Below are 9,877 nucleotides of genomic sequence, written 5' to 3' on the forward strand. Positions count from 1 at the left end.
GAAGGAAGGAAGGAAGGAAGGAAGGAAGGAAGGAAGGAAGGAAGGAAGGAAGGAAGGAAGGAAGGAAGGAAGGAAGGAAGAACCACACACACACAGATCTCTTTCCTTTATCCTCAAGCTATCTTCCAGTAGATCCTTTCATCTATGTGACAATGCAGTCTGTCTTAATATATACTGGTATTTTTACTAATAAATCTTCATGCACCACACAGACTGTATTTCATGTTTTCAGTTCATGTTCATGACTTCATACATAATCTGTGAAATGTTAGCCAAGTTAGCCAGTGTGGTACAATTCAGCTGTTACACTGTTTGTAAAAAATATGCAATCAAAGAACACCAAAAAACTAATTGACATTATCCATTTCATCTCATCGAATCAAAAACTATCCTCTCTGATGCAGGATGATCTGCAATCACTTGTAATTGATTGGAATTCATTTGGTATAGAATGACATGTTGGGTAATTGCTACCAAGAAATAATGACTAATTAAAGCTAATAGGACAAGCTTCATCTAGTCCATATATTTTGGACATTTTAGTTGCTTCAAACATATATAAACATTATAGGTGTTGTTTTATGGCTTATTGTTTCTATACACTGGAATTCAAATTTTGTACACAAGCATAGCCTTATATTTTCATTTAAAAAATAGATAGGTATTATAAGTTGAGGAAAGGAAGGAAAAATTGGATGTGATGTTTTTCTAAATACTTTGAACCTTGAACAAACAGACAGCATAAAACATTGATACATGCCCGTAATAAACCCTTTTTCTTTTGGTGTTCACGATGAATAAAAGTAAGATTTTCTAATAGGTATACATAGCATACATTTAACACAAGCATTTTATACTTGTTTTTAGTAGAAAAGGATGAATTCACTGAAGTTGATGAGCTCACTCTTTTCTAAGGTAATACTTTGGAGCTCCCAGAGTTTCAGGGATTGTTTAGCAAAGATAGATACTGTAGATCAGCAATGCAGGGCTAACTCTTGTCAAAGTCTCTGGTGAATTCATGTTCTCTTCATATGACTTGTAGCACTCAGATCTCAAATTTCAACAGGTTTCAGACAGCATATGGCAAAGTACTGAGCCAAAAGTTTGAAACTGAATTTGTTTTAGCTTCATTTTACATAATACATTACGACATATATATTCTTATTTACTTCTTTTATTTTTAACCATAAATAATTCATAACAAAATTTCATTTAAGTTACCTTTACTATATGTGTACATGAGGTGATTTCCCCACAAAATCTCACATAACTACTTTATTGCATTTTAATTAATGTATATTTAGACCACACAGCATATATCAACCCAATATTGTCTTCAGTTGATTCCGAATATATTGAGCACCTTATAATAACATTACTATGCATGAAAAGTTACATGATAGAGATTTCATTTATTTTCAGTAGAACTAAGCTTTGGAAAATAACATCCAGCCAAACAGCAAAAATCCTGCACTTTTAATATTTATAAAAATTTCAAATCCACTCTGCTTGCAAGTGCCTCCCCTTCCATCTTCTAAGCATGTGGTTTACAGACGGTCATTCACCTGAAACAAACTATTCTGACAAGAAAACTCCATCAGAGTCACAAATTACTTACCTTTTTGCCACTTTCCCTATTACAAGGCAATGTAATGGGGAAATTCCCTATTACTATTCTCTTTTTGTTTACAGGCAATGAACATATGGATTCTAACAATCTCAGAATTGTAACATAATGTCAGCAGTAAAATTACACGTCCAAATTAGTAGACAGTACAGGGGCTGAGATCAAGAGATAACGTTGAGAAACATATAAGGCTGTGCTGTAATCTCATCCTGAATAGGTTTTGCACATGTGAATCACTTCAAAATTTGCCTGGAATGGATAGCTTGAAAGGTCCAGTGGAAGAATGTGAAGCTGAGTGCCCAGAGTGTACTTAGCTTCCTTGATATAAGATATAGGGCCAAAACAGAATGAACCATAGAAAAGAAAATATTTAGTCAAGAAAATTTAGAATGTCTCTAAGAGGAAGGCAGGTGACAGTAAAAGAAGCACTCCCGAACTCATACAAGAGTATGGCATGTTGAAACACTCCAAATGAAACAGGCATAGAAAAGTGGCAGCAGTAAATGGTATTTTTGCAGGTAAAGATATCAGTCTCATGGGCCATCATGAGTTTCAGGCATACCTGTTCTATGCTTCCCTTTTGTGCTCCAAACCCCTTCTAAAAAGGTCTCTTCCTTTGCCTAAGTTGCTCACTTTTATGCTGTGGAAATGACCTTTATAGCTGCCAGGTCCAAACTCACCTGTCGCCATTTTAAGTTACATTATGGTGGTATTTTGCATTTGAACTCTAAGCTTTCTAGGGAAGAATTACTTTCCTATATGTAAGATATGGTTGGCTGGAGTACCAAGCAACAAGAAGGTCAGTGGACAGAGAGAGGACACCTTTGGAAGGCACTTTTAGGAGGTTCTGCAGTCCTTCAAAGACTGGTGCAAGAAAAGAGCCTGCCAACATTTTCTGCACTTAACTGAGTTATAGACTAGTCAGCTGCACTGAAAATAAATTTATAACAGTGTAGTAATTTTTCTAACCTTTCCGTCCCCAAAACAATTCTTCCTTAAGAGCAGAAGGACATTTAAGCTGATATTTTCACTGTATTTCTTACAGTACATCTCTATTTTATGGGGCCTGTGGTTTGCTATTTCCAGTGAATGATGACTTGCAGGTGCTAAATGGAGTTCAATGCTTCTTAATATTACATTAGGATATTTTTGCCTACTACTGGGATTTCTAGTGAACTCACGTAATATTTTTATCTATAGGTGGATTTTTTTGTTTGCTTTTTTGTTTTTAAACTGAAGGGTTAATGATACTTACTTTGAGATCTTGTGGAATGTTTCCAGCATAAAGCAGTGAGGTCTTTACTGTGATTTATAAAATTGTGTGGAAAAGTTTGAGCCAGTGTGATATAACAATATCAGACTTCAGTTGATTTGAAACAAACAAACAAAAAAACTATCATTTATACTACCATATTAATACACAAAATGGTTTTCTAGTTGATGGTATACTGTATACAACAGCAGGGGTAATAATAGACTATTTCTGTCACCTTATGAAGATGATAAGGTACAGTAGATTTTGCCTATATGAAGAACTCCTTGTGTTCCTGAAGCCTGTGGTGTGTTTGCAGCAGACTCTACTGCTCCTACTATCCAAAGGAAGATTCATTAATCTAGCCAAAAGACTGTGACAGCTGTGAGACATTCAAGTTCAAAAGTTTTATAAAGTTGAGAGAAACAATTGCCTGCACTTAGAGCTGAGATTTTCAGTTCATCTGTGATTAGACACTCTAAGCATGTCTAAAGAAATGCTGCCTATTATAATACTTTAATACTATATACTAGATATGTTTATTTTTCTAGGATACATTTTAAATCTCTGAAAGTGCTGTGAGAAAGGATATTTTTGGTGTTAGTTGCTACTTCTAAATATCACTCAGTGCTAATTTCAGATTATGGGATAGTTTCTTTGGCATTTATGTAATGTAAGCACAAGAGTGAAAAGAATATTGTATAAAACAATGAAACCTACAGGTGCAGTTTATCAGTGTTTTATAAACTGAAGATTCTCTAGACTTTATAAAAATGTTATGTATCTTGTGTATTTCTGAAAGTTATTTTTAGTTCATAAGTATAACTTTGGATATTGATTTATACTGTTTTATATATTTAATACCTGTAGTTATTTATTTTTCTCATTTGGTTGTTTTGTTCTTGTATGCATTGATGTCTAAGCATAGTTTTAAAAATATTCTCAATGCTGATTTGATTTAAAAGTTTACATGGCTTCAAGAAGAGAATGAAGGAATTTAAGGTTAATAAATGATATAGAGTTCTGAAAGCCCTAAGTTTAAAAAGTTTAAAGTGTGTTAGCGAAACTATCATTGCCTACATTGGAAACAGGATGTGGGTCTAAAAGTAGTTTTGATCTGACCTACTCTGTCCAGTCCCATTTAGACCGTATTCTCCATTACCCAAATAGTTTTATAGACTACAGAAACATTGTTCCTTTTCTTACCAGGTCAAAATTGACAAGATGTAAAGTAATAAAAGACTTTAAGGAAATGAGTTGGGATATATGAGGAGAGAATGGGTGTAGAAGTATTTGTATACATAGAAGTACATGCAAATATTTGTAATACACATCGTTAGTCATAAAGGAATTTTTCTAAAGATATACTATATTGGCAGTCCAAAAAAAAAAAAAAAAAGAAAAAGGAAGGACTCTGGAAGTAAAGAAGCATAACAAATAAGCAGTACTAAAACCAGAGATTGCCCTCAGCCTCTTCCATTCTCTAAAAATCTCTTGGAGATCGTCAGACTCTTTAAATTCCACTTTAGCTGTCTGTGTTGCATGTAGGTAGGAAAAGAAGAATATCTGTAAAGTGGGAAATGTGTAGTTTACTGTGGCCATACCCTTCCTTTTTTTTTTTTTTTTTTTTTTAAGATTCAGATGCTTCATGCTATGCTACACTGAAAGTAGCCATTCAAATTGAAAAGTATGTTAAAATTAACAGAATGTTGTTAATTTGATGCAATGTACTAAAAAATAATAATAATAAAAAATACAGCTTTGTACTGAGTACAACTTTGTACTGATAACAATAATTGTTATCTCCTCACAAGTCATTTCTTTCCTTATATATTATGACTAGCTTGTTGAGGCAATGAGCAAATAAATGGTTAGCATGCAACTCCCATGGATCTGAACCACCTTAAGTAAAGTTTTCCTCTTACTTGTGTAAAAGGCTCTCCCACCCTGTAGAGCTAATGCCTGTTGCAGCAGAAACAGCTTTGTTATGAGAGCTCAGGCTGACAGCAGAGGACAGAGACAAGTAGAGATGCACCTGCTTGCTACATCATCCTTTCATGGGATGCAGTGCATCCTTCACTGAAACTGAGTCCCCCCAAAATGAGTCCTTTACTACCAGCTCCAACTGTTGGACTTAATTTGAGTTATAAAAATAAAGCAATAGTCAATTTTATATGCAGCTCCTATAGCTGAGTTCAAAAGATTTTTTTTATCACATTTGGGGCAGGAAGCCCAGGGGGTGAGAGAAAACATAGTGAGGTACAGGGTACAGAACTTAGGTACAGAAGAAGTCAAAGGGATTGGTGCAAGGCTACATGGCTAGAAAGGCCACTAGTGGCCTACGACATCATAATTTAGAAAGCTAAAACAGTTAAACATTGTCTGTTGTTGAGAGAATGCTTTATACAGATATGCAAGACCATGCAGAAACTAGAGATTGTGAGGCACTGGCACATTTAGGAGCAAAGCAATAGGCCATGGAGCTGGAATGTCACCAGGTGGGGAGAGTGTCCTGCTCCCCTGGGTATCAGCTGTACTAGTCTAAATGGAATGGAGGTGCAGAAACTCTGGTTCATGGTTCTGGTTCATTTTAGTATATGTTGTAGAATAAAAATTGCTATCCACCTGTCATATTTGTCCTGATAAATAAATACACTCCAGATTATTTATCCGTGGGTGTTGTGGGTCTATTCTTGAAGCCATCCCACCCCACTGAATTTCCTGGTGACTCTCCAAAATCACTACCTAGGTGCTCTCTTGTTCAGTGGGGATGTGCAATCTTGCTGAATGTTCCTTCTCAAATATTCTCTCTTTCTGTTTCTGCTTATCTTTTCAAAATGTTAGTGGTTTACTACCTATATATGTATTAATTCTGTTTACCTCCACATATGGTGGTGCACAGTGATGTATGGTTTTTCTAACCAGTATATATAAATTTGGAAAGATGAAGAACTTATCCTAGTTTTAGATCAAAACATTAGATCAAAACTTTATATCAATCAACAGTGTTATATCAACAAGCTAGTTGCATATGCTGAAATTCTATATATCAAAAAAAAAAAAAAAAAAGTTTTATATCTGCAATTCTCAGAAAATAAAAGAAAAATTAAAATATTTACAGTTTATGCTACAGATGGCTGAGCAATGAGGAAGCCCTTTTGTTTCAGAGAGTTGCTGAGATATTTCTTGAAGTGCTTAAGATAACTACAGTTTATGTACTTTATGCTGGAAAAATAAAAGAAACAGAACCAAGGAAGGAAAGGACCTGTGATCAGATACAAATATTATTGCTTGTCTTTCAGGAAAAATAATAATAATAAAAAGTCTGGCATTTTTTTAACTTGATTTTTATTTTTGCTAAGCTGTGAAAGATGATATAAAAATTCCTCCTGGGCACATTGAGCAGAAATCATTATGGATTAGGTTAAAGGAAGATATTGCATTAAAAGAAAAAGAATTCATTTTAAATTACCAAACAAGTTTCATCATCCAGAGACAATTTACACATTTAAACATTTTTAAATGTAATGTTCATTTCTAATCTTAAACTCAAATACTAGATTTTCCTCTGGCTCAGATCAAGGCTGAAAACACACTTTCTTCAAAGTGTGTTTGAAGTTCCCTGAAAAGTTGACTCCACTGACTTTTTCTGTTCAGATTTTTATAGTAATTATCATAAGATATCTGAAGTTGTTTCTAGTTGTAACATATCTATTTTCTGACAAAACCAGATGTTTAGCATTTCAATTATTTTCCTTAATGTTGGTTAGCTGTTCATATTTTCTCTTCATTGTTCCCCAACTTTCTAAAGATTTTAAGTTCAAAGTAAAAAGTTTCTTCCCCAGAAATGTGCAAAATATTTAATCTTTCATTTATCAGATAATACAGAAAAAAAAAAAAAAAAAAAAGGTCTCAGAAAGTGACTCTAATTATGAGCTTTTTGGAGTGCAGTAGGGACAGTCTCTGAATGTATGTACAATAAGCTTGTGTGTAGTTAAGAGTTAGTCAAGATTTATAAGTTTGCAAGTCTAGTGCAGTCTGTTTAAGTGAGGACATTGTGCCAAAAATGAAGCTGAAAAGAACACTACCCCTGTTTGCTTAAGGCTATAACATGAATGTTCACCAGGCAGGAAAACATTTTTCAGTTTGCTTTCACTACTGTATATGCAAAATCAATTAGTTTCAGAAAAGTATGTTTCTTAGTTGCCATTTCTGAGATTCCATTGGACAGTGATATATTAATACAGATTTTCTGAAGATGAAAAATTATGGTGTAACTATGAAATATCAGTTATTCTAGAACATTGCCTATTATAATTCTGGTTATTTTCCACATTTGTTGTCCATAATTGTGAGGAAAACAGCATGCTACAAAAAATATCTGGTCTTTAAACTACATCAAACCAAAATAGATTAATTTTATCACTATATTGACCCAGTTTTGGCCAGAAAATACAATGACATCTTCTGGCAAAAGGCTACACATGGTTGTTGATACTAAGTGTAAATTAAACCATGCCAAACGGACAAGCAGACCTGGCCTACACAAAGGATCAAGGCTTACCTCAATGTCATGTTTTCTGGCACAGAACATAACTGACATGACCAGCAGGATGTATAGGATCATAATCAACAGGGAAATTCCTCTTTCTCAGGTGGAGTTCCATTTTCTAAGCAGATTACAAAAAGTTAATTTATAATAATGACACATAACAGCAGACCATAACAGCAACATCAGCTTCAGTTTATTGACTGACATATGTAAGGAAGTGTATGGCCACTAGAAGAGAGGTTGGGCAACATGAAAGGACTGCAGAGATGCCGTTTGCCATTGTAGGGAGAAAATTCATGTGGCAAAAGCATAATCAGAGTTTAAGCTGGACAGTACTGTGGGGAACGATATTTTATTTTTTTTCTAAATATGTTAACAGCAAAAGGAGGACCAGTGATAACACCGGTTCACTACTTGATGAGGATGGTCACCTTACAAATAGGGATAGAGACAAAGCAGACACATTTAATGCCTTCTTCACCTCTGTTTTCTCAACACCAATGATGGTGAGCTGGTGGACTGTGACTGTTGTAATGATATACTTCCAGGCAACACCAAACTTGTGTGGGATTAGCTGCTCCAACTGAATGCATGCAGGTCTACTGGGCCCAATGGGTTTCATCTCAGGCTACTCAGAGAGACAGCTGATGTCATCACAATAACTCTCTGAATTACTTTTCAAGTCTTGGCAATCTGGAGAGGTCCCAGTTGACTCAAAGCTGGAAAATGTCATTCCCATTTCCAAGAAGGGCAACAAGAAAACCCTAGCCTGTCTCACTTCAGTGCCCGGTAAAATTATGGAGAAGATTATTATGGAAGTTATTGAAAAACACATGAAAGATAGGGCAGTCATTGGTCACAGACAACACGGGTTCAAAAAGAGAAAGTAATTCTTAATGAACTTAATTCCCTCTTATGACAAGGTCACCCACCTAGCTGACCAAGGGAAGCTAGTTGTTGTAATATTTTTGGATTTCAACAAAACTTTCAATATTGTTTCTCACAGTATTTTTCTGGACAAATTTTCCAGCACACAGCTAGATAAATAATATTATTGGTTAACAATTGGCTGATGGGTTGGGCTCAAAGGATTCTAGTAAATGGGGTTACATCAGGCTGGCAGCCAGTCTCTAATGGGGTTCTGTAGACCTCCATTTTAGGGACAGTTCTCTTTAATGTTTTCATAAATTACTCGGATGCAGGACCTGAAGGTAACTAAGTAAGTTTGCAGATGACACTTGGAGGAACTGTTGACTGTGTTGAGGGCAGAGAGGTGTTGCAGAGAGATCTTGATAAATTAGAGGGCTGGGCACTCATCAATAATATGAAGTTTAACAAGAGCAAGTGCTGCGTTCTGCACCTTGCAAAGGGCAACCCTGGATATATGTACAGACTGGAGAAAGAGAGGCAACCCTGTGAAAAGTAATCTGGGGCTTTTGGTCAATGGCAATTTGAATATAAGTCACCAGTATGCCAACCATATCCTGGGGTGCATCAAGCATGGCATTGCTAGCTGGTCAAGGGAAGAGATTGTCACGCTCTACTCTGCGCTGGTGCATTCCCACCCAGAATAGCATGTGCAGTCTTGGGCTCCACAGTATAAAAAGGACATAAAACCATTGAGTGCCCAAAGGAGGGTAACAAAGATGTTGAAGGGTCTGGAGGGCAAGATGCATGGGGAATCTCTGAGGTCACTTGGTTTGTTCAGGCTAGAGAAGACCAAGGGGAGGCCTCATGGTGGCCTACAGCTTCCTCACGAGGGGAATAGAGGGGCAGGCACTGATCTCTTTGGTGACCAAGGATAGAACATGAAGGAGTGGCATGAAGCTGCATCAGAAGAAGGTTCAGGCTGGATGTTAGGAAAAGGTTCTTTACTAAGAGGGTGGTTAAGCGCTAGAACAGGTTCCCCAGGCAATTGGTCAGGTCACTGAGCCTGTCAGAATTCAAGCAACATTTGGACAATGTTCTCAGGCATGTGGTTTGATTGTTGGATGGTCCTGTGTGGAGCCAGGTGTTAGACTCAATGATCCTTGTTAGATCCAATGATCCTTCAACTTGGGATATTCTATGATTTTATCATTCTGTGATTCTAAGATTCAATGTGTTATCCCTCCTGAAGGGATAACACATACCTTAAGTCATCCTTAAGGTATGACTGCACTCTTGCTTAACTCTCAGCATTGCCCACTGTCAATACCTTGTGAGTAGGTACTGAGTTTGCTTGTGTGCTCTTCTAGGAAAAGCATTTAAAATCTATTCTGGATTTTGCACTGTGAAGGAAGAAAAATAGATGTACAACAGTCTTGTGTTATGTTTCTCACAGTTTCTTGTTATACACTCACTCTTCAAATACCAAAAATGTATGGTTTGCTTCAGTGTTCCTCATCATATAATTTTACACATATGTTGTGGTGTTGCAACAGCATGAAAAATGCCCACCACCAAA

The sequence above is a fragment of the Oxyura jamaicensis genome, chromosome 2, assembly GCF_011077185.1.
Source record: "Oxyura jamaicensis isolate SHBP4307 breed ruddy duck chromosome 2, BPBGC_Ojam_1.0, whole genome shotgun sequence".
NCBI lineage: Eukaryota > Metazoa > Chordata > Aves > Anseriformes > Anatidae > Oxyura > Oxyura jamaicensis.